The following is a 23,458-nucleotide window of genomic DNA, read 5'->3' on the forward strand; positions in this document are numbered from 1 at the left end:
AGGTGAATCATACTGGATTCTCCTAGTCAAAAAACATGGCACAGGTGAGGTGTGAATGGCTCCCAATACACTACAGAGCAATAATTATCTGTGAAATTCTGCTTTCTTTGGCTTTAGCAGCAATGTGAAGCAATGGACAACATGGGGGTTCATGGAATTTATATCAAGCCTGTGCCTACCACCAGAGTTCTGTCTATCTAAAAAGATACAAGTGAGGAAATATTCAATGAAGCTGGCTTGCTGAAAGGAAGAAAAGTACATTGCTTCTAGATGCAAAGCAGAAGAATAAATGGATGTGAATATGCAGACCTTGCAAATGCAAATGCATAGTGGAGCCTGAAAAGGAGCAGAATTGTATTTTAAGCATAAGCAACCAAACCAACCTGGCAGCTTAAATGAACAAGCAAGCAGTTGGATAAGCAAGATGAAATTTTACACTTGAGATGAATATTTTTGTACCCACCAAAACAATTCTGTGATCTGAAATAATATGTCTATTAGAAGGAATATTAAAACTTCAAGTCCCCTGATGTCCTTGAATACTTACAAATCGTCTGGGACAGAGTATAGATACAGACTAATCTTTTTTTTAAAATTAACTCAGACATCAATGATGGGAGGTCAATTAATTCATATACAGCTCAGCTAGTCTAGAGTAGATATACATATGCACAGCTTATGAAACATCACATTTGCAGAATATTCAGTTCCCAGAAGCTGGGGTAGCAGCAGTGAATTGTAGAGCCTTATCCTATGTCCTGCACATTTCATCTACACAACATCTTGTATTAATAACCACGGACAAGATAGAGCTCTGGCCTGTATGAAGCATTGACCTAACTCTATATCATTTTGTTCTTAAATTCTGTCCCAAGGAATAATCACCTCTGTTAGGTTTTTAAAATGAAAAACAAAACTATGTTAGAGAAATCAGGTGCAACAAAAGTGTTATGATAATCTTCAAAGGTATTTTTATTTCTAAGACTAAGCCTTAGAAAGATTGGAGAAACAGCCTTCTTAGCGGTGGCACTCAAAATTTCCTCTTTAGGTGTGCTGGCCTGTTTTCTTCTTTTCTACCTTTTAAGTGCTCAAATCCATCCCAGCATTTAATCTGAGAGAGACCCTGTTCTGGTGGTTTCAATGTTGGACTATAGAGACCAGGATTTGATTCCCTGCTCAGCCACAGAAACCAATTTGGTGACCTTGAGTGAGTGAACACTCTCAGCCCCAAAAATTTTGATAAGTTTGCCTTAGGGTCGCCATAAGTCAGAAACCACAACAATTTCACCTTTTTTTTGTAATGAGGTAATGAGTAATTATGTTTGTCCACAAACCACCATGGCGTAGTAGTTTGCGTGTTGGACTATGACTCTGGAGACCAGGATGAAATTCCTGGCTCATCCATGAAACCCATTGGGTAACCTTGGGCAAGTCACATGCTCTCAGCCTCAGGGAAAGGCGATGGTAAACCTCCCCTGAACAAATATTGCCAAGAAAACCTCATGGTAGTTTCACCTTGGGTCACCATAAATCAGAAACAACTTGAAGACCCACAACAACAAGGTTCTTTTATTATTGCTTTATCTGTTTCTTTTAACTTTGTGATTAATAAACATTTTAATGCTATATTTTAGTGTAAAATTGTATAGTTCTGAGCTACTTTCAATTTGCTTTTGATAAAAGGTGGGCTATAAATCCTGTAAACAAAATAAACACATTGAAACATCAAAGAGATAGAAGCCTAGGCCTCATATAAACCAAATGTGGGAATACACTTATGCTAATACTAGATTCTGGTTTTAAAAGCAGAACACATTAAAAATGCAACCTGCCCAAGAGAAAATATCTTAGTTCTTGAACACTTTCCTGATTTCACAAAAGAAAAACAAAAAGCAACATAACTTTTAGATACGTAAATCCTTAAAATAATTTAATAAAGACTTATTTAAATAAATAAAAAATACATAAATCCTGCTGGTATAATATGCAGTCCACAATGGTACTGGAGAGGTGGGGGAAGGGTGAGCTAAATACATTCTGCTGTCTTAAACAACAGTTGTGGCAAATGGCAAAGTCTGGGAACAGAAGGCTCAAAAAACTGTTGAGCTTTTAATAACTGTGTGAGTTCAGTATCCATGGAATAAGTATATTAGTGGAGATAGCATAACATATGGGTATCTCTCCACGGACTGTCTATGTTGTCTGTACATCTGCCTCTCACCCTCTGTGGGGAAAAGTTCGCAAGCAATGCTTTTGCTTTCCTAGAAGAGGAAGAAAAGATGTCATTACAAGATACATAGACACTGATCCTCTGAGGCCCAAAGAGGACACAGAAAAAGAAAAACAGAAAATCTAATGACTGATGGTTACCCTTTCCCCCATCTCAAGATGTGAAATGATAAAGAGACTAGGGATGGTTTTTTGTGGGTTTTTCGGACTATGTGGCCATGTTCTAGCAGAGTTTATTCCTGACGTTTCACCAGCATCCGTGGCTGGCATCTTCAGAAAATGCTGGCATGGAAGAGAGTGGGTATATATATACTGTGTGAACCTGTGTGAGGAGGAGTGATTCCCATGTTAATCTGTGTATTGTTCTGTTGTTGATGGCAGAGCTTCAGGGTAGGAGGATATGCAAAAGAGGATTAATGTCTGCTAATTGGTGATCATTGTCTGTTGGGAAAGCTCCTGACCTGGGTGATTTTTCATTTGCATTTGCTGAGTACTGATTTTGCTGTTTTGCAGGACTGGTAGCCAAACTTTTTTTTACTTTAAGGGTTTCTTCTTTCCTGTTGAAGTTGTCCAAGTGTTTGTGGATTTCAATGACTTCCCTGTGCATTCTGACCTGACCTGATTTCAGGGTGGTTTATAATGTGTTCTGCTACTGCTGATTTTTCTGGCTGACCCAGTCCGCAGTGTCTCTCATGTTCCTTGATTCATGTTTGGACACTGCATTTGGTGGTCCCTATGTAGACTTGTCCGTAGCTGCATGGTTTGCTGGATTTTCTTGGTCAGTTTGTAAACCATTAGGAAATGGAGTTTTCTCACCACTTTCCCTATTCTGTCTGTGACTCCTTTGATGTATGGTAAAAATACCTTCCCTTTGGGATGGTTTTGGCAGCACGTTTTATATACACATGGAAACTCCTTATTTCTTAATGCTGCAAGATAAAACTGCTAGGGACCTGCTTAGGAACAAACAAATGCCCATGCTTCATGTCTCTTTGGAGCAAGCATCTTAAATATTTTGTACATTTGGGTGATGAATGTCCAATGGTTGCGGCCATTTTGGTTCTCAAACTGTAAATGCAGGCCATAGTCACCGCAAATGTATGGTAGAATATCCTGAAAGAAGCAACCTAGTGGAGTGAAGATCTTGCCTCTGAGTACTAGATTTTATTTATTTATTTATTTATTTATTTATTTGCCTACAACCATAAAGATGCATGAAGACTGCAAGGGAAAAGGTGAAAGCCAACATTATGAGCAAGCAGTACTGTAATATGGGAGTGGAGAGGCTTAATCCTCTGTCTCTTATAGTTTTCTTCATAAAAACTGCCTGCCTCTATTTACCCCTTAAAACTTCAGAGTTAGTGATTTTCTCCTTACGTTAATGCTTTGGTAGAATTCTTTGTCAGGTATGTATATCAGGTATGTGTATGGAGAGAGAGAAAGCATGTATATGTGTATGAGAGAGAAACTAGACAGGGTTTTGTTTGGTTAGTTAGTTGGTTGGGTGGTTTTTTTGTTTTTTTTTATAGAATGCATGCAGCCATTAGTTTGGAGAATATTTAAAACATCATGGTCATTAGACTCACTTCCTGATTTCTTTTGAACTCTTGTCAACAGAATGAACATTTAATGTTGGCGTAAAGTGGAGGAAACCATAACAATGCTAGAATAAGGCACAGTGCCTGCTCTGGTTTAGTTGCCACCAAATTATTCTAGGGCCAGTTTGTTGATGCACACCCAGTGGCACAGTCTATGTAATTATATCTGAAGCCCAGCTTAGATGAAAACAAGCAGATGTCAAAGAGAAGGAGTGGCTGTCCCAGCAAATCCTATCCCTCAACAATGAAACAGAAGAGCTACAGCTTTCATTAAAGTCAAGATTTCTTTCTGCACTGGATATGGAAGCCATGCCAACAAGCTCTGCCCATTGACACATACATGTGCCTATAACTGTGCAAGTAAAGCCTGTCCTACCTCAGAAATGCGGGACAGAATAAAATAATCATAAAGCTTTGCACTTACATTCAAAAAAGCACTTTGCAGGCTTTCAATAATTAATCCTCACAACACCCTGGTCAGTTAAGTGAAGCAAATATTAAGCCCATCTCATTGAGCACCAAGCACCAGAGTGAGGTGAAAGTATGTGCGCGGGGTGGGGTGTGGGTAGACAGAGCAAAGATGCAAAGTACATGTGTGAACCCAAGTAATGCTTGCCAGTAATGCTTGCCAAGTAATGCTCAAGCTCTTTTGAAAACTATAGTGGGGGGAGGAGGGAGAAGCAGCCCCTTTTTCAAGGTACTTGTCAAGAAGTAGCACAAGTGCATGGTTCCAGAACCCACTTCTAGAGTATATTTTCAAGGAACCCATTTCTAGAGCACAGAGGCTCATTTAGGCTAACCCAGCATGAAGACCTGGGTTCAGTATCTCTTCGGGATCTAAAGAGGATTGGTGCATTTTAGGACATGCTCTGTTGTGTCCCTTGTCATGTTGGTGGATCTGCCCCAGATTGTGAACAGTTTCGCCTTCTCCTTTGCTTTGTACAAGCCTTCCACATTGTTCTCTTGGAACATAAATTGCCATTTCCTTAGCTTGGCAACAGGGCCTTGGAAATCTCAGTTTTAATAATGACTGTCAGACAGATACCACTGTAGAAAATACTGTTTAAATGTAATAACCAAATATTAGAAATATACATGAACATACAGCTAATAAATCCACTCAGAGTCATCTAAATAGCATACATTTAATTATAACTCTGTAAATATGAATTTTATAGTTATAATAGTCTGGCTTCTTGTTGGCCATAACTTGTTCCATTTCTGCTATGGGAATTTCTCACAGTGACTACATTCACTCTTAGGCAGCACTACTTTTCAGCTCAGTATATGACAGCAACCCCAGAAGCCTATGACAAGTTGATACATGAAGCCAAGACCTTTCCTCCCTGCTATCCTTCCTATTTCTGGGATTGCACAACAGAGGTTGGATGGCTTATTTTGTGGACTGCAATTCCCAAACTCCCTCAGCCAGCCTAGGGGATTTGGGAGTTGTGATTCCAAAAGGTACCTTTTCTAAACTCCAGCACTGATTAGCCTCTATGTGAGCCATATTTTGCCATTACAACAGCATGCTTGTCACAATCACAGTCATGATCACTATAGACTATATTCATGTTTGGCTCTATTCTTCACATAATTTAGTACAGGGGTAGGCAACCTTTTTGAGCCGGGGGCCGGGTTGCTGTCCCTCAGACAATTGGGGGGCCGAAGCCAAAAAATAAATAATTAAATATTTTTTTAAAAAAAAAATTAAATAAATAAATAAACCGGGACAAATGTAGGACAACATTTCAAATGGTGGACACTTTTTTTAAAAAAAGTGGAGGACATGCAAAAAAATTTGCTGATTTTTTTAAAAAATGTTAATATAAATGCATGTTTCTGAGGCATTTATAGACAATTGCCCCCCCTTGCCCCTGAGCGCGAGAGGCCAAAGGCCCTGGCGGCAATCAGCGACAGGACCAGGCTGGGGCCGGTCCCAAGGCCTCGCCGGGCTGTATCCGGCCTGCGGGCCGCAGGTTGCCTACCCCTGATTTAGTACATGGCAGAGACTGCCTGCCAAGTAGACAGCTTCCATATGTAAAACCACCCTTTGAAACCAAGTGGTAAAATAATACATACTTTTGCTGCTTTACTCTTTCTATCCTGTGGTTTATTCAGTGCTCATCACAACATTCCTCTCATCCAGTTCCCTATATAGGCAGATGTGTTGGTCCGTATGAATGCACCATGCCTTTAAAAAAAAAGATGTTGGAGCTTCCCAGTGACGAATATAATTTGTGTCAAGCATGCACCACTAGAATCATTGTTGTGTGCCTTCAAGTCATTTCAAATGTATGGTGATCCTAAGGCAAACCTATCATGGGGCTGAGGGTGTGTTACTCACCAAGGTCATCCAGTTGGTTTCCATGGCCAAGCAGGGAAGTAAACCCTGATCTCCAAAGACTAGTCTAACATTCAAACCACTCAGCCAGGCCGACACTATACCTGCTATGCATTTTCCTCAGATGTACATACCAAAATTCAGTAGTAGGAGATTAGACTATAATTCCCAGGCTGCAGTTTATATTATTGCTCCTGGCCAAACTGCTGAAGAAATCTGGTTGTTCTAGTAAAAAACAAAAACAAATTGGGGGTATCTCATCTAAACTCTGGTTTATAGATGCTTCTTTACTTGGAGTCATATCCAATGTCATTTAGAAGCCTACACAGATTTTAAAAATCCTCAGAATTGTGAGTTTGACATCAGTAATATAGAACAGAATTAAGGTCAAACATCACATGAGAACCATGAACTCCAACAAAGTTTAGGTGACATGAATAAGCCTTGAGATTTTGATGGCAGCCTCCTGGTGATGTCATTAAGCAAACCTTTCAAAATGTCTCTAGCTGTGGTTTAGCACATGGGATTGGCTGATAGGAAATGTAATTGGGGGGAGGAACATTTATTTCTAAAGCTTAACAGACAGTTGTAGTGTAGACAATTAATACAAGTAATAGACAACTAAAGTAATAAACAAGTGTGGCATAGACAATGAGGAAATAGGAACAGTAAAAGAGTTCTCATACCTGGGCTCAAGCACTGATCAGAAAGAAATCAGAAGAAGACTATGAATGGGGAGTTATAAAAGCACCAGAAAAGATCCTAAAGAGCAAAGATATACAAATTGAGCATGAAAGTTAGAATCATACAAGCCACTGTATCCCTATTACCATGTATGGATGTGAGAGCTGGGCATTTAAGAAAGTAGATAGGAAGAAAATACATTCATTTGAGATGTGGTGCTGGAAAAGAGTGCTAAGAATTCTGTGGACGGCCAAAAAAACAAACAAATGGGTCCTACAACAGATCAAGCCAGAAATCTCTCTGGAAGCCAAGATGACTAAACTGAGGCTGTTGTACTTTGGTCACATCATGAGAAGGCATGACTCACTGGAAAAAACAATAATGCTAGGAAAGGTGGAAGGAAGTAAAAAGAGAGGAAGGCCATATGCTAAAAGGATAGACTCTATTTAGGACGTCACGGGTATGAATTCACAGGAAGAAAGAAAAGAAGTGGAAGTTAGGCAATCATGGTGATGTCTCATCCACAGGGTCACCATGAGTCAAGATTGTAGTTGCAAAGTGTAGTTGCAACTCCTCCATATCTGAATGTGTATCACATGTTTAACTGATAATGTTTGATTAACAGAGATGGATGGAATATGTCAAAAACCCTCACATAAGCTCCAATGGTTTATGGGAATTTATTATTTAATCTTTACTGGCATGATGTACCCACGACAGATGCAGCAATCATGACATTAATTCATAATTAGACTTATGGCAACCTTACCATAGAGTTCTCTTGGTAAGATTTCTCCAGAAGAGGCTTCTCATTGCGTTCCTCCAAGGCTGAGAGCACATGACTTGCTCAAGGGCCACCCAGTGGGTTTCCATCATGGCTGAGTAGAGAACTGAACCCTAGGCCTGTTACAGACTGCCAAAATAAAGCTGCTTCGGGTCTCTTTGGCAGTATGCTATTTAAATGAAGCATGGGTCCTAAGAGTCCGGAGGTCGCGCCAAAGCCACACTCCATTCCTAAGCACTGGAGTGCAGCTTTGGTGCAGCTTCCAGATTCTTAGGGTGCATGCATCATTTAAACAACATACCTCCAAAGAGACCCGAAGCAGCTTTATTTTGGCAGTCTGTAACAGGCCCTAGTCTCTCAAAGCCCTAACCCACCACTTAAACCACTATACCACATTGGCTCTAACCAGCCATTAGGAATTTGAAAAAATTTGTTAAAAGTGAAGAGGCAGGATAGGTATATCACGTTCTTTTTTTAAAAAAATTCTTAATTGGCATAATTATCCTATACATAGGAAACAGCTTGACTCATACAAAGAAAACAACTTTTCATGGAATGAATACAACCCTCTCGCAAACATGGACATTGTAAATTGTGTAAGTCCAGTTTTCTGATTCACCTTGGTCTTGCTGCATTACAGTGGTTTAAAATACCTTCAAAAATTGTGTATTATTATTATTATTATTATTATTATTATTATTAACCTTTATTTATAAAGCGCTGTAAATTTACACAGCGCTGTACATACAATCTATTTAATTGGGCGGTTCCCTGCCCTCAGGCTTACAATCTAAAAAGACACGACACAAAAGGAGAAGGGAAAGGTGGTGGGGAAGGGGCCTCTCTAGTAGGATAATATATATAAAATACATAGCAATACAGGAAATGATTCAATAAAACAGACAACAAAAGAACATCAAATAGCAAGTGACAATTATGCAATGCCTGGGAACGCTGCCCTGAACAGGATGGTCTTCAACTCCGTTTTGAAGTTGGTTAAAGAAGTGATGACCCTTGCTTATGGGGGAAGAAGGTTCCAGGAGTGAGGGGCAGCAAGTGAAAAGGGGTGAATCCGAGATGGGGCAGAGAAAATCCTGGGCTGGGACAGCAGACCTTGACTACCAGAACGGAGGGCCCTAGTGGGAAGGTGAGGAGAAATAAGGTCTGATAAGTAAGGAGGGGCCAACCCATGGAGGGCTTCAAACGTTGACAGCAGGAGCTTATACTGAATGCGGAAAGGGAGTGGGAGCCAGTGAAGGGATGCCAACACAGGAGAGATGTGGTCAGAGCGGTGGGCGGATGTGATAATGCGTGCAGCTGAATGCTGGACAGAGATTAAAGGACGGAGGTGAGAAAGAGGAAGCCCAGCCAGGAGGACGTTACAGTAATCAAGTCGTGAGATCACTAGGGCATGGACCAGGATCTTGGCAGTAGAGGTGGAGAGATAAGGTCAGATTTTGGCAATATTGTACAAAAAGAATCTACAAGCCTTGGCTGTGGTCTGGATCTGAGGGATACACGACAGAGAAGAATCAAAGATAAAACCAAGACTGCGGGCTTGCTGGACTGGTTGAATAGAAATGTTGTCCACAGAGACAGAAAAGGAGTGTTGAAGTATCTGTGTGAGAAATACATGGATATCATCAAACACGAGCAGAGCTTGGAGTTAACACCAACTCTACATTATTAAATCACTAAGTTTTTTCCAGTGGTTTTATCAACCTTTCTGGATTCCCCAATTTTACTGAAGTTAAAAACAGGCATTAGTGAATTAGATCCTCTAATGTTCTGGACTGGCTTCTATTGTACATTGTGGCATAATACACAGTTACTATATACTATTATTTTTGGCCCCTTCAGAAAGGTCTTATAGGCTGTAAGTCCTCCTAGGCAAAAACAAAAACAAAAAACAGGTTCCCTTCACTCCCATGAACCTGTACAAAAAGAAAATGTTTAGAGACTTTCTGGAGTGTGGGAGTGCACTCACTTCAGTAGCTTCCCACCCCCTCTACTGTCAGCTCATTTCTACTGTATATTATTGTATAATATACATTCTTTTAAAAATAACTGTATTGATATTGTTTTTTAAAACAACATTAAAAAGAAACCAACATTTCACTATACAGCTTACACAAACTTTACTAAACATTACACAGATCATCCATACTCCATCCATTACTTCCTTGTTTGCAGCTTATAATAGTATAATATTCTCTTTCCTTTCTTTTCTAAACTACAGTCGCCCCTTGGAATTCGCAGGGGATCCAATTCGGACTCCCTCCCCAAGTGTGTTCCAAATTTCATGCATATTCAAGCCCCATAGACTTGAATGGAGGGTGTGCATCCAAAGATTGCCCCAAGTCTGTGAACTTGGAGGGACAACTGTATAATTATGACCAAAATATACATTTTCCTCTTCTTTCTCTTCCAGACTGAGTCTACATTTAAATTTCCATTTACAACTTATTCAGTTGGCATTTCATTCTAAAATTAAGCTCATGGTAACTATCTTCCCCCATTTTGGGTTAAATATTCTAGAATCTTTTCTCAATCTTCAGTATAATTTTTAGAATTATCTTTTCTTAAGCCTTTTGTTATTTTATTCATTTCCAATAAATATAATAACTTTAGCACCCATTCCTCAATCATTGGAATATTCTCTTGTTTCCACTTTTGGGCATATACAATTCTTGCTGCCAATATCATATAAAACAAGGTTCTTCCAGTTTTTTTCTCCTAGATGCATATATATCATGTTTAACAGAGCATAATGAATTGGTGCTCTCTCTCTCTCTCTTTTGCCTTTTCATATGTCCACCACATATGGAAAAGTACTGTATATACTTGACTGTAAGTCAACCTAATGTACAAATCTAGGGCACGTTTTGGGGCCAAAATTATGAATTTTGATATGATCCATGGATAAGTTGAGGGTAAAACGTAGGGCCACATAACAAAGGATCTAAAGGATGAAGCAAAGGAAAACAATGTCAAAGAACTTACAAAATTCCAGCAGGCATAACTGTGCTCACACTAAAGGCTGGATGGATGAGAGAACAGCGGTGTGGCGGTGCTTCTAGGACACAGATTATGCTCTTGCCTTTCAGTAGGGGATGGTTCCTTTTTAAAATAAGAGTTAAAGTACGGTGCTAACATTGAACCATGGATAAGTCGACTTTGGTTTTTGGGGTCACCTTTTTTGACTAAAATTTCTAGACTTATACATGAATATATACAGCAATCCTCTTTCTTTAAAACATTTCCAACAAATGTTGCTACAATTCCCATAAATCTTACACAACTTTTCAGGTGTTAGGTACCACCTAAAGTATATCTTATAATAGTTCTCTTTTAGAGCTTGACATAGAGTATAATTTAATCTCTTATTTGAAGTTAACTCTATTACTGTATAATATACATCACACAGTAATATACAGTTTGTATACTGTTTAATATACATACTAATATTATTTGTCGTAAGGTGTAATCAACCCTTTTTGAAATTCTTAGTGTATTATTTACATAAAACTGGGCTCTTGGATAATGAAGTAAAATGTTTTCCTCAACCTCATCCTCTATTTCTTTCTCTCTTGGTTTCTCCTTGTCTCAGCTTCCATCCTTCCCATTCTGATTTTTTTTTCTCTTCCTCTTCTTTCTTCTTCTTATCCGTACCCTTTTAATTGTACTGTTAAGTCAAGATGGATACAGAGATGAGTGAGTTACTACTGATCATTAAAACTGCAGATGTCACATACTGAATTTAGGCTCCCTTGGTATTGTATGCACAATCTGTGCTTCACTACTTTTTGCAAACTTGATTGGGACTGGAGAGGCAGAAATGATGCAGTACTAAGTTGTGCAGAAAAATACTCTTCACATGATCAGAGACTTTAAAGAATTTCAGACTAAGATTTCTCCATTTTTTAAATTCACTGTCCAATATTAGTAGCTATCCACTTATTACTGAACTTGTGGTGCATCAGTATCCTCTCACTGAAATGCATCACTCTTTACAAATCTTAAACAAGGTCTGAAGACAAGAGTGAGTGAAGTGTATATGTTAGAGAGGGTGGAAGTAAAAGAGAGATATAGATTATGTTATGCGCCCCTACATAACCTGCACTGCATTTTGGGGTCCTCATATTTTGATATCCCACATTTGGAGATAGCATGTTTTTGAGAGATGGCCTTTCAGGAACAATAAAAAATCAAGTTCCCAGGTAAAAAAGGAATTGCTTCCCTAGGCATATGGACATCCAAGTAAACAAAACTATCAAATTGGAAATACTTCATCTTTCTCCCAAATAGTCCAGAATACCTTTGTTGATTCAAGGACTAGTCATTCAGCCTTTGCTACTTGGCTAGATAGCCCATTGCCTGGGGTTATTTTTGAGGTATAAATATGTCCTGAAAACTTAGCCATTGCTCACACAGCCCAGCCCACACACACACACTCTGCATATATTCTGTGTTGCCCTTCTGTCTGAGTAATTCCAGCGTTCCATGACTGCTATCTTCTTTCACATTTCCATTTCAGTCAGTCCAGTATACTCTGTGTCTGTGTGTTTGAATTGCTATCTTTTGTGTGTTTTTGCACTCTACATATCTTCTAAAAAAAGTTTTCCTAATTTACCAAGAATCTGGAGTCCTAGGATTGCCATAATTCTCTTGCACAAAACCAGGAAAAATGTAGGATAAAATGTTGGACATTAAAGAAAAATGGAGGACATGACCAACTAAAACCCAAAAACATTAGTTAAATTTAAAAAAAACCAACCTAATATAAATTCATGTTGTGCCTCATCTACATCCCTGCTGGATCCTTAGGGCCTTGGCCGTGCACAGCTGCACCTCATGCCCAGGGAGATCTCCTGCCTCCTCACTATGCTGCCACATCTCTCTAGACCCTGGGTGGATGGCACGGCTGCAATTCAGGCCCAGGGAGGCCTCCTGCCATCTCACTGCACCACTGGATCTCTCTGTGCTTTGACTGAGGCCCCAAGGGCAGCACCAACGCCTCCAGTCACGGAGAGGGCTAGCCCGCCACACTGGAAGTTCTGGGGCCTCGACCTCAACCCTAAGCATGGCACTACTTCCTCCAGTTCTGGAGAGGCCTGTCCGGCCGCACTAGCCAGGACTGGAGGAAGCGGCGCTGCACTTGGAGCCTCGAGCTAGGCCCCAAAAGACGTATACGGCCAGCTAGGCCTCCCTGGGGCTGGAGGAGGCCAAAGCCGAGGCTCCAAACATGGTGCCACCTCCTCCAGCCCCGGGGAGGCCTAGCCAGTTGTGCTGTATCTTCTGGAGCCTCAGTCGAGGCCCTGAGCACAGCACTGTCACCTCCAGCTCTGGGGAAGCCTAGCCAGCCACGCTGGAGACGGTTGCGGGGTGCTTGGGGCCTCAGCCAAGGTACCAGTATGGATGGCTAGGCCTCCCCAGGGCTGAAGGAGGCTGAGTATGAGGCCCCGAGCACAGTGCCGCCTCCTCCAGTCCCGGAGAGGCCTAGTCGACCTCCACCCCGGAGAGGGCTATCTTGGAGGAGGAGACAGGCCGGAAGGAGGCTTTCTGCCTTGTTTCAGCCACATTTTCTCCAGTACACTGGAAAAATGTGGCCTGAAGCAAGACAGAAATCCGGGACTGGAGGGTCAAAAATACCCAGACGGGACAGGACATTTTTGGACCCTCCAATCTGGGATTGTCCTGCCCAAAACTGGGAAATAGCAACCTTATCCCAATCAGTACTCGTATATATTGGTGCTCCCTGGTCTAAAGCTTCTTGCAAAGCTACATTCCTCAACATTTGAAGTATCACTGACAGCTGGCAGGGACCCCTAATACCCCCCACCTATTATTTGGGTAACAATGAACAACCAGCTGTATTGAAAATTTTGTAAGATGAGACCCACCTTGGAGAAAGACAGAATAAAAATACAGTACATAAATCTCATGCTTTGGAACAGTTTCCCCCAAATTGATGGTTCCCAGACTTGCTGTACTCCCATCACTTCCAGGCAATAATCCTATTATAGCCTCTCCAGTTTGGAGAAAGGCAATTTTAAAAAGACAAAAGGAGGCTTTTTGAAGTTGCCAATAGCAAAATATGCTCCCCTAAAAACAACAGTGACAATCTCTATGCTGTTCTTTAAAAATTCCACTGCTTGGCCCAACACTAACATTTTAATCAACAAGTTTGTCAATGATAATTTACAGAACTAAACAGGTTAAATTATTAGTGTTTATGCTAATGGATATTTCTGTTTCTTATATTTTAAATTACTGAATTAATTGTCAAATGTAACATTCCAAGCTCTGTATATGAAATGCAGCTTAGGAACTGAGTTTGCTGTTTGTGTGCTGGTATGTTAATTATAAAAGGGCTATAAAAACACTCAAGACTGAATTACTAGAGCCATCATCCAATTACAGAAATTGTATCTCTGATTTAATCATTTTAAAAATTATTTATGTTTATATTCTGCCTTCCCACTAATGAATTCAAGGTGGCTTATGTAGCTCTCCTCTTCTTCATTTTATCTTTAGAACAACCTGTCAGGTCCATCAGGCTAAGATACTGAGTAACTGATTGAAAGTCACGCAGTTACTTTTATATCTCAGTGCTGTTTGGAATCCAGCTCTTTCAATCCCAATACAACACTCTAATCACAATGAAGAACATTTCTGTTCTACTTTGATGTGAACCTTACACAAGTTACATTTATTTGCAAAAGAAGCTTAAGGCTGTACAAGAGGAGAACAGCTCCTCAAACATACATAGCTTTTGGAGCAAGCAATTGAAACAAGCAGAGCAAGGAATAGATGATGTGGGGGACCAGAAACTAAGTCCCTCATCCCACTCTATACATACAGTTCACTCCTTTGCTAAGAGATTGTTTTTTTCATCCATCCCCACCTCCTGTTTTCATACCTTTGGGGTTGCTCAGTCTCTCAGCTGCAAATGCTACAGCAAGAATGACTCAAAAATCAAACTTGCTAGTTTGGATACTGTATGAAGAGAGGGAGGGAGAGCTTAAGAACTGGACTGCTCCCTTCTCCTGCCACTGTTGGCTTTCAAAAGTAATGGGGAAGGCTCAGCTTCAATCTAATGAGCAATAACAACAATAAAAATAATTTCTTTCAGTCCTTTAGTTTAGGGGGAATATAGAACAAGGAGAACAACACAACAGGTGCAAGAAGAAGTGATTCCCACTCTCTCCATCCAGCAACACAGACACACAACACAGAAAAACTGTGTCCTGGAGAGCCCTAGTGGTAGAGTCGTTAAATGCTGGTACTGCAGCCACAACATTGTGAATTTGATGCCAGAGGGCTCCGGGTTGATTCAGCTTCAATTCTGTTGTAGGTCAGTAAAATGAGTACCTAGCTGGTTGGGGCAATTGACTAATACATTGTAGACTGCTTAGAGAGTGCTTAGTTCACTGTGAAGCAGTTTAGAAATGTAAAGTGCTGCTATTACTGTTACTGCAAGATCCAGAGCTGGAAAAATCATGTTTGGCCCTATTCACATTAGCATTTTTGTAGTGCGGAGATCCAAATGGCATCGATGTTGCAATTCCGAATTGAAGTTCTCACTATGTTTACCCTGATTGAATATCTCCGGCGCAATTTATCTCTGTTGAAGTTCACACTGACTGAAGCACTGATTCAAAATGGATCCTCCATATCGATTGCATTCAATCATTTTTGGTTTTATTATTATTATTATTTTGTTCTGTCATTCAAATGTTGCACAGCTGCACCACACCACCTCCGTTGTCATAGGACTTTATTACAGAGGTAAATTTGGGGGGGGGGGGATCAGGGGGTTAAAGTGTCATTATACCAGATAAGTGACATCCCGTGAATGAGCGGAATAAAGAGGAAATAAAGAGGGAGCAATCCTTCCCTCCTCTTCCTCCGCCTCGGCTTCCCAGCCTTTACTTTTGAGTAGAGTCCAGGCTGCTGAGGGGAATAAAGAGGGAGCAATTCTTCCAAGTCAGTGTGATGCAGCAGTTTGAATGTTGGACTGGGACTCTGGAGACAAGTGTTTGAATCCCAGATAAGCTATATAAACCTAGTGGGTGATCTTGGGCTAGTCACGCTCAGTGGGCCTCAGAGAATGGCCATTGCAAAACCCCTCTGAAGAAACATGACTAGAAAACCCTGTGATAGGTTATCCTTAGGGGTGCCATAAGTTGAAAACAACTTGAAGGTACACAACAAGAAGCAACAATAATTTCCCCCTCTCTCCTTTTCTCTTCCCAAACGCCAATTCTCCCTCTCTCTGTTCTCCCCTTCATAGAATCATAGAGTTGGAAGAGACTGCACGGGCGATCCAGTCCAACCCCCTGCCATGCAGGAAATCAAATCAAAGCATCCCCAATACATGGCCATCTAGCCTCTGCTTAAAGACCTCCAAGGAAGGAGACTCCACTACACTCCGAGGGAATGTGTTCCACTGTCCAACAGCCCTTACTGTCAGGAAGTTCCTTCTAATGTTGAGGTGGAGTCTCTTTTCCTGTAGCTTGCATCCATTGTTCCGAGTCCTGTTCTCTGGAGCAGCAGAAAACAAGCTTGCTCCCTCCTCAATATGACATCCTTTCAAATATTTAAACAGGGCTATCATATCACCTCTTAACCTTCTCTTCTCCAGGCTAAACATCCCCAGCTCCCTGAGTCGTTCCTCATAGGGCAAGGTTTCCAGACCTTTCACCATTTTAGTCGCCCTCCTTTGGACACACTCCAGTTTCTCAATGTCCTTTTTGAATTGTGGTGCCCAGAACTGGACACAATATTCCAGGTGGGGCCTGACCAGAGCAGAATACAGTGGCACTATTACTTCTCTTGATCTAGACACTATACTTTTATTGATGCAGCCTAAAATTGCATTGGCCTTTTTAGCTGCCGCATCGCACTGTTGACTCATGTTCAACTTGTGCTCTACTTGGACTCCTAGATCCCTTTCACATGTAGTTTCATTCAGCCAGGTGTCCCCCATCCTAGATCTGTGCATTTCATTTTTCTGCCCTAAGTGCAGTACCTTACATTTCTCTGTGTTGAATTTCATTTTGTTAGCTTTGGCCCAGCTTTCTAGTCTATTCAGATCATTTTGAATGTTGATCCTGTCCTCTGGAGTATTAGCTATTCCTCCTAATTTGGTGTCATCTGCAAATTTGATAAGTATGCTCCCAATTCTGTCATCCAGGTCATTGATAAAGATGTTGAATAACACTGGGCCCAGGACCAAGCCCTGTGGGACCCCACTGGTCACTTCCCTCCCTTGTTCAGTTTTCCTTTGCAAAAGTAAGTTTTCCCTCTTCTTCTTCTTCCCTGCCAGAAGGAAGGAAGGAAGGCCAGACAGACTAGCTGCTGAAAAGGAGATGAGGCACCACAAAATGTGGGACATTCAAAAAAAATGGGGGACATGGCAAACGGGTGGCAATGGCAACCCCCTCAGAGAATCCCTTGCCAAGAAACCCTGGGATAGATTACCCTTGAGGGGGAGTCAAACTCTCTCAGTTTTCAAGGATGGCAATGGTAGACCCTCAGAGGATCCCTTGCCAAGAAACCCTGAGATAGGCTAGCCTTAGGGTGATTCCCCCCTGTCATCCTTGGAGGATGGCGATGGCAAGCTCCTCTGGAGAACCCTTGGTTGAACCCTAACTCCCACCCCCACTGACAGAAATTCCCTCCCAACACCCCCGCACCTTTGTCATGCTGATGCCAGTATTTAAAGGTACGGTCTACTGTAACTATGCAATAGCACAGATGTGAATAACCTGTAAAATTTTATTTTTTAAAAAGGACAGCATCTAATGGGATGTTCTGAGAACTCCCTCCATGGTTATGGCTTTGGCTGGCAGGGAATGATCTGCCCCCTCCCTCCTGGATGCCTCAGATGTGACCAGGAGCAAGTTCCCATTGCCTGCTCCCTCATAAAATCCTATCCTTTTGAAAAGACATGGGGGGGGGGGGTCATTTCTGGAAAAAACAGGTCAAGGGGGATTTGCCCTCCCCCAAATTCGGGTCAGAAAAAAACAGTGCAAGTGTGAACAACCAGCATTTAAACCAGTTTGCAAATCGGTTTATAACATAGTTATAAACTACCCCTCTGGCTTTTTCCTCAATGCAGAGTTTGGAAAACAAACAAACAGCTTCATACTGAACTAACAGTGTCTAAGCAGTTTACAACTGTAAGCTAATTGCCCCCAACAATCTGGGTACTCATTTTAACGACCTCGGAAGGATGCAAGCCTGAGTCAAGCTTGAGCCCTTTTGCTGGTATTAAACTCACAACCTTATGGCTTTGAATGAGTGGCTGCAGAGCAGTCATTTAATCACTGCACCACCATGGCTCCTTAATTTACAAGAAAAATATTTTCTCATTTTGAGGTTTCCTTTTTCAAAATCTGAATGTGTCAAGAGAACTGTGCCTGGTGGTTAATGCATCATGCTTAATGACATCATTGAGATCTGCCAATTGCTTAACAGTGGACAATTGAAATAGACAGATAAATTTAAGGCAGAGAGTCCTTTTCTCATCTTAGAGAGAGAAAATAACCTTCTATGGTATTAGATAACAAGTACAGCTCACAACATTTATCCTACCCACCCTTACCCCTTCAGCCTGTTGTGAGATTGTAGGTGAGCTTAGTGGCAAGCCTACAGGGGTAGGAGATGACACTATGAACCCCTACTAATTAAAACGTACTTTATCCCAGGCTCCACAAAACCACTATCTACGGGGTTATATGCATGAGATACAGTTAAGGCACTGCATGCAAAATTATAAAGAAACAAGGCTGCAGATGGCCATTGGTATGTATAGCTCTACATTGATGTTCTGTTTGCAACAGTTCCACACCAACTTTTCCACCTCTCACCTCCTTGCTTTCTGATAATGTCTACCAATACAAAATGACTGGTATTATGTCATCATAATGCAAGTTCCCTGCCCCCCTTCTGGCAGCAGCCAATGAAGTGGTGGTGGTGAGGCAATGAAGAAAGCCATGGAAGTAGAGAAGAAGTGGGGAAACCCATTGTACACTGTTATCACATCATGCTATAGATTAGCGAAGGATAGAGAAGAAAGAGAAACATAACATTTTGTAACAGCCAAACATCTCCTCTAATGCCTAAAATTTGAATCTCAGGTTAGGAGAGATGTTTTACTTGTACTCTGCAACACTCAACATGTTCACCACAATATACAATTAATGTTGTGCTTCTATCACTCTTCACCATGCAAAGCAGACCACTAGCAAAACATTTCCATAGCCTGCTGGGTCCTTCTATCTGGATCATGATTGTTACAGGTTATCTTCACCTTTCCTCCTCTTCACCACACACTATTTAACACAGAAGGAGATAAATGTTGCTATACACATTAGATGGTTGTACTCTTTAAAAAAAAACACATTGTCTTGTCCTGCACAACTGTAATGTGCCCAAACTGGCATTTAGATGCACTTGTTAGGTGTGCATACCCAAATGTGCACATATGAACACACACACACATACACACACAGTCTAAGAGGATCAAATCACAGCAACTTACCTGCTGATTTCTCATCACCTATGCAGACTGCTAAAGATCCAATCCTCTCCAGAAAGCGTTTTCTAACCTGCTCTCTTGTAGAGCCTCCGAAGCCACAGCCAAGACATTAGCATTACAACCCACACTGATCTTTGTCAATTACGCTACAGTATTTGAGCTCTAACCAGCTTTAAATTGAATCAGGGCGAAATCATCAGTACAAAAAGAGCCTGCACGCCTGCCTTTCAATTCCAGCACTGGGGAAAGGAGGAGGAGGAGGGAAAAAAGTTCTACATTTCATAATGGCCTTCTCCTTCATAATGAACAGGGAAAATAAATTAGATTCCCTGGCTAAGGGTATATTTATGCAATTTCATTATGTGCCCATGAGCAAGCCTGGTTTTCACCAAGATAAAAATTGAGCTCTCGGCAACACGTACACTAAATAAATGGACTGAGTTAACAGCTTAACAAGCGGTATGGAATGAGGGGCCAAGGAACAATGTCAAAAACAGAGGAGGGAGGTTATACATATACACATACACATATACACATGTGTATGTACACAAAGAGAGACACTTAAAAGGCTTTGACTTTTTGAATGGTACCACTGCGCTATCACAGAGTGCAGCTGAATATTGTTAGTATTTCTCTTGATAACAAAATTGCTGCCATTAAAAACTCCTAACAGAAGGGAAAAGCAAGAACATTCCTGGAAATAATCAACGGGGTACAAACTCAGAGAGGGGGTTGACACAATTTCTTTTAGCTTCCTTTGCTACATTGCTTGCAAGGCATGGCAGGCCTGATACAGAGACATCCCTTCAACCTCCTTATTCTCCCCCAGCTCAGAAAATCATCCAACAAAATATGTAAATGGCTTCTACTGCCTTGGTGAGTAACTCTTTCCCCCATTTACTTGGTGAAAACAAGCCAATGATTCTCATTTTGCTGGTTTCTTCATTTTGCCAATACACAGCTTGGACGCTGTTCCCAAAGGTATTGCAATGCATAGTTCTAGGATATACAGTACAGGTTTCATACACTTCAAGAACAGATGCTAAATTTACCATATTTGTTAAAATTTTATGAGGATGGATGAATCTTTGATAACTATTGCAAACAAGGGGTGGGCTTAATTTTGTCTGTTTGGAATAGACAGCCATAAAATAGTCTCTTTGGCCTGGTACAGATGGGTGGAAAGTGCCATCCTTGGGCCAAAATTAGGGTTCAGGAGCACATAGCAACCATACACTCCCGAACCCTAACCCCACACGGGGGCAGCCATGATGATGCAAGCGTTGCACAGCATTCAGACATTGCTGGCAGGAAGTGGGGTCATGGTGGCACCCTTTCCTGTTTGTGGCACCACAAAAAGGAAGACGCTCTAGGCAGCATCTTTTTGGCAGCGTGTTGGTGCTGCAGTGTGCGGCTGCTGCACCACCAACTCAGGACAAAGATGGATGGCACGGAGCTGCCCATCTTTCGAGCCCTTTTCTCTTTGCCTAAGATCTCTGTGCTATTGCTTCCAAATGATTCACCTTCAGTTTTCACATTATTCATTTTTTTAGCATTATAAAAAGTAAAGACTACTGGAATAATACAGTGGGCCCTTGGTATCCATTGGGATTTGGTTCCAGGACCCCTCGTGGATAACAAAATCAATGGATGCTCAAGTCCCATTAAATAGAATGGTGTAGTGAAATTTCCACCCAAGCAAAATCATGCTCAAAATTCTGTAGTATAGACTCCAATCATATGGAGAGAGAAAGCCAAGAGATATAAGCAGGGTTCAGGAAAGGAAGAGGTACTAAGGACCACATTACAAACATATGATGGTTAATGGAGTGCACCAAGGAATTCCAAAAGAAAATCAGCATGTGCTTTATAGACTATAGGAAAGTCTTTTACTTCAAAGACCAGAAAAAAACTATGGAATGCTCTTAAAGACATGGGAGCATGACTATATTTGACAGTCCTAATGAGGAAACTGTACTTAGGACAAGAGGCTACTGTTAGAACAGAGTATGGAGAAACAGAATGGTTCCCAATAGACAAAGGGGATAGGCAAGGATGCATTTTTCCTCCCTACTTGTCAACTTGTACATAGAAAATATCATAGAAAGAATAGGTTTAGTCTCAGAAGAAAAAGGAGTGAAGATAGGCAGAAAGAACATTAACAGTCTAAGATATGCAGATGCCAGCATACCACTAGTGACAACATCATAGCCATGGAACAATTACTAAGGGAGGTCAAAGAAGAAAGTGAAAAGGCAGGCTTACTGCTGAACATAAATGTAAAATATGGAGGATATACACAAAATCAACTTGGACAATGGAGAAAGTGAAGTAGTCAAAAATTTCCCCTACCTTGGATCAAACACTGATCAGAACAGAGAATGCAATCAAGAAATAAGGATAAGATTAGGAATGAGAAAGACAGCAATGCAAGAACCTGAAAAAACCCTGAAATCTAAAAATATACAACTGAGCACCAAAGTTTGAAATGTCCAAGCCATTGTATACCCCATTACCATGTATGGATGTGAGAGCTAGACAGTGAGGAAAGTGGATACGAAGAATATAAACTCATCTGAAATGGAGAAGAGTGCTGAGCATCCCATGGACAGCCAAAAAGCTAAACAAATGAATCTTAGGACTAATCAAACCTGAACTCTCTCTCTGGAAGCCAAGATGACAAAACTGAGGCTGTTGTACTTCAACCACATGAAGTACAAGGCATGACTAATTAGGGAGAATAAAAAGTAGTAAAAAAAAAAAAGAAAGAAAGAAGAGGAATCCTGCACACCATCACAGAAGTCATGGGCCTGAACCTGCAGGAGAGGAGCAGAGAATAGGGGTCTTGGAGATGTTTAATCCACAGGGTCACCATGAGTCAGGGTTGACTCAAAGGCAGTTAACAAGTGAAATGGTGTCCCTTATATAAAATAGCAAAATCAAGGTTTGATTTTTAGAATTTATATATTTTTAAAAATATTTTCAAGTTGGGGATGGTTGAATCTGTAGATAAAGAATCTGTGGATATTGAGGGCTAAGTGTACTTCAATTTCAGCCTTGGCGTTTTTCAGTTTGACAGTCTATTTAGTGGATGTTTTATTTCACATGAACATGACTAAATACTGTTGTGCAGGCTTACATAGTATAAAAAAATTGGGGTTGGGTAGCAGGAAGACTTAGAGCCCATACAGACTGGCACTTTGTGCCACCTGTAGGCACAGCCATGGTGCAGCATCCACACACTGGACCCCCTAGCCCCGCCCCTAGGGTGCAGCGACTCCTGCGCTGCATCTACACAATGTAGGGCCAAAGGGGCATCATAAAGCTATGCCACCGTGGCTATGGCGCCCCTTGGAGAGCACAAAAAGGAGCCGCTTTTTGCGGCTCTGTTTTGTCCTCCCAGCGGCTGGATTGGGACCATGGTATGCGGTTGCCACAGCCCCGATCCTGCCAGTACAGGGGCGGCTGGATGCCACCTTTCTGTACAGCTCCTCGGGATATATTTATGTTTTCCTGGATTTGGGACCCATGTAATTTATTTATGCATTAGGAAATCTATATGTTAAAACACATTAAGGATTGGGTTTTTTTGTGGGTTTTTCGGGCTATGTGGCCATGTTCTAGAAGATTGGTGATCATTATCTGCCGGGAAATCCCCTGACTCTGAGTGGTTTCCCATTTGCATTTGCTGGGGGCTTTCCCAGCAGATAATGATCACCAATTAGCAGACACTAATCCTCTTTTGCATTAGCCTCCCAGCCTGAGGCCTGCCATCAGCACAGAACAAAACACATGCAAATCACTCCTGCATTCCCAGGCTCACACTTTTTCCAGGCAAGCATTCTCTGAAAATGCCAGCCACAGATGCTGGCGAAACGTCAGGAAGAAAATCTTCTAGAACATGGCCACATAGCCCGAAAAACCCACAAAAAACTATGGATGCCGGCCATGAAAGCCTTCAATTTCACACAATAAGGATTATTTATGCCAGCTAGTTTTTTGAATTCCAGAAGCAAACAAGAAGTTGTCCTAAAGAGCAGTGCCAACACTAGCTCAAAATGGGCCCCTCCCAACAGATTGATAATTTCCACGCTTTCCTTGAAAAGAGCCTTCTTTAAAAAGAGAGAAAAAGAGAAAAAGGAGCAAGGATAATAAAGTTCATAATAAACATTAACTGATTTGAATGCTATCCAACCCTGGAGTGTTAGGTACAAAGCCCATTAACTCACCAGCTCATAATGGGATTGAATTAAAGGGCCCTATGTGAATTT

At 41.2% G+C, this 23,458-nt stretch overlaps 1 protein-coding gene across 2 annotated transcripts in view; it reads right to left on the minus strand.

Annotated features, from left to right (window-relative positions):
• The window catches only part of RBFOX3 (RNA binding fox-1 homolog 3), a 601,172-nt gene that overhangs the window by 493,956 nt on the left and 83,758 nt on the right, over positions 1-23,458 (minus strand). Inside the window, exon 1 of one of the 2 annotated variants that reach the window (XM_042452605.1) lies at positions 19,191-19,280. The exons of the other annotated variant lie outside the window; for it this stretch is intronic. The gene's annotated coding sequence lies outside the window, so the exon portion shown is untranslated. Of the gene's footprint in view, positions 1-19,190; positions 19,281-23,458 lie in introns of those variants that run through there. 2 annotated transcript variants of the gene reach the window in all.

The sequence above is a fragment of the Sceloporus undulatus genome, chromosome 2, assembly GCF_019175285.1.
Source record: "Sceloporus undulatus isolate JIND9_A2432 ecotype Alabama chromosome 2, SceUnd_v1.1, whole genome shotgun sequence".
Taxonomy (NCBI): domain Eukaryota; kingdom Metazoa; phylum Chordata; class Lepidosauria; order Squamata; family Phrynosomatidae; genus Sceloporus; species Sceloporus undulatus.